The sequence below is a fragment of the Nannospalax galili genome, unplaced genomic scaffold (assembly GCF_000622305.1).
Source record: "Nannospalax galili isolate Female #2095 unplaced genomic scaffold, S.galili_v1.0 scaffold4099, whole genome shotgun sequence".
NCBI lineage: Eukaryota > Metazoa > Chordata > Mammalia > Rodentia > Spalacidae > Nannospalax > Nannospalax galili.
The window spans coordinates 1-2,553 of NW_008342319.1; the positions used below are offsets into that span (position 1 = coordinate 1).

At 46.3% G+C, this 2,553-nt stretch overlaps 1 protein-coding gene and 1 pseudogene across 1 annotated transcript in view; both read left to right on the plus strand.

The window, feature by feature from the left end:
• The first annotated feature begins 2,095 nt into the window (after positions 1-2,095).
• On the plus strand, positions 2,096-2,460 carry LOC115071277 (annotated as a pseudogene).
• Positions 2,194-2,553, plus strand: part of LOC103738260 (KN motif and ankyrin repeat domain-containing protein 1-like) — a gene marked incomplete in the record, with an annotated part of 13,942 nt that continues 13,582 nt past the window's right edge. The window contains 1 exon segment of the mRNA XM_029565967.1: positions 2,194-2,293.

The following is a 2,553-nucleotide window of genomic DNA, read 5'->3' on the forward strand; positions in this document are numbered from 1 at the left end:
GATGAGGATCAGATGCTCTCAGGCTTTCTCCTAAGGTCTGGATCCCTCCCAGAATGATTTTGTCCTTGGGAATTTGTGGGTTGGACTGGCCTGGGAGCCTGGCGCAGGAAAGATGCTTATCTAGGGCAGCTGGTGGCCTGCCACCCAGAGATGCAATGGCAGATGGGGCGGGAACAGGCCCCAAGGACTACTGGGGACTGCACTGAGGAGCTGGGTTGGTCTGGATGCAAAGGATCAGAAAGAGGTGTCCCAGAAAGATGCTGCCAGGTGGTGCAGGCCCAGGGAAGCAGAGGGAGGTGAGGTCAGGGCCAGGCCCAGAAGTAGTGCTCCTGGGGCCCAGAGAAGGCACTAAGTTGGTGTGGATGAAATGGATCAGGAAGCAGTATTGGTTCCCTAGGTGTCTGGGGCCCCAAGACAAGGAATGGGGCAGAGCCCAAGCCAGTAGGAGAGAAAGGTGGCAGGAGAGATGGGAGGGTGAATGAGGCTGGGGGAGTCAAGGCTTGGAGGGTGCAATGGACTTAACCGGGAGACAGGCCTGAGGGCAGGAGAGAGGCCTGCTGCGGGTCCTGCAGCCAAGGAAGCAGAGGGAGGTGAGGGCAGGGCCAGACCCAGAACCAGTGCCACATGAAAAATTTTAAATCATCACAGTTTATTCATTTTAGTGAAGTCTGCAGCTTACCACCTTGAATATGCCCAGACTCATCATTTTAATGGTTTTCCAGATAACTCTTCTTTATATGTATGTTTATACATATTGTTTTATTTAAATGGAATCATAAAATAAATTTATTTTTAAATTTAATCATATTTTATAAACATCATTTGTTTTTAATATTTTGTTTATTATTTTATGTGTATGTGTGTGTTGCCTATATGGATATGTGTACTCATGTCATACAATGCCTGCGGAGGTCCGAAGAGGGCATCAGATCCCCTGGAACTGGAGTTATAGATGGTTGTTAGCTGCCATGTGGGTCATGGGAACTGAACCCAGGTCCTCTTCAAGAACAGCCAGTGCTCTTAACCACTGAGCCATCTCTCCAGCCCTTGTAAACGTCATTTCAATGTCAGTCACATCGAGAATTCCATGATCTGCCTACATATATATTACAAAAAATATTTAATCCAATTTTCTTGCTTCAGCCAGTGAAAAAGTAAGAAAAGTTTCACATATTGAGTGATCTGGTAGATATGAGAGAAAATTGACCAAAAAATGTAGTCTATAAAGGCATCTAAGTTACAAAAATCATTCTGAGCCTATAGTGTAGATCCCAGAAGCATAGACTGTGAATTCAGAAAGGAAAGCTGCTTTGAGGTGGGGAGGAGGGATGTGGCCATCTGGAGATGGGGGAAAAGGGCCTCCAAGTGGAAGCACTGTCAGGGAATGAGAAGTCCCCACTTGGGACCTCTGTTTCCCCACAGGAGTAAGGGAATGAAGGCTCGGTAGACAGGCAAGTTGGTGCCAGGTTATGATCACTCAGCATGTCTGGCTGGGCTGTGGGGACTCCACTTCCCAAGTTTCCTGAAGAGAGGGCTGCTCTGTTGTAGGTTGTGTCAGGGTTTACTTCAGCTGGAGACATGATGGCAGAGCTGGATGGGAACATGGATCTGAAGCAATGTGCTAGGGGGGAACCACGGGGGAAGAGGGAGATGGCAAGCCTTGGCAGGTCCACATTGTGATGACAAAGGCAGAGCTTGAGAGTCACTAAAGCTCTTGGAGGTTTGAGTCTAGGTGGCTTAAGTAAGTAGTGCCATTTATTCAGAAAGAAAACACTGGAGGTCACCTAAGAATTGCAAGAATTTTTTACATTTTTATTTAATGCATATGGGTGTTTTACTTGTATATATGTAAGTGCACCACATCTATGCAGTGCCCACAGAGGCCAGAAAAGGGTGTTGGATACCCTGGAATTGGAGTTACAGGTGGTTGTTAGCCACCGTGTGGGTCCTGGGTCATCTTCCAGAATAGACAGTACTCTTAACCGCCAAGCCATCGTTCCAGCCTCAAGAATTTGTTTTTTCAAACAAAACCACTTTAAGTCTATTTTGTGCAATTCTGGTACTACATACCTTGCACCTTTCTTTTTCTGGACAGGAAATAACTTGGAAGGTACCTGTAAGTGTGGAAGCCTTCGGTCAGAAGGACTATTAAGTATGCAGACATCCCAGCCTGAGCAAGAGGTAGGGACAGCAGAAGGGATGCCCATCAGCAGCCAGGACAAGTTCCCCATTCAAGGAAATACGCTGACCCCCGTGAACCTGACAGATGACCAGATAGCTGCTGGCCTCTACGGTAAGCCTCCTCATAGTTTGGTGTCTGGACTGTAGGCAGCACAGCCAGCATTCCAGTTGAAGATTTATATGTTGACCTAGAAGAAAGAGTATATAATTGTTTGGAAGCTTGGCCTAGAATAGCCTTAATAGAAAGGAAACTGTGCAGTCTTAGCTACAAGTATTGCAAACAGCAGTTCACTTTTTCACATCCTAAAAGACATAAATTTTCCTCTCGGTTATCTTAGCTGAAGAATAAGTATGCCAATACCTCTATCTTGG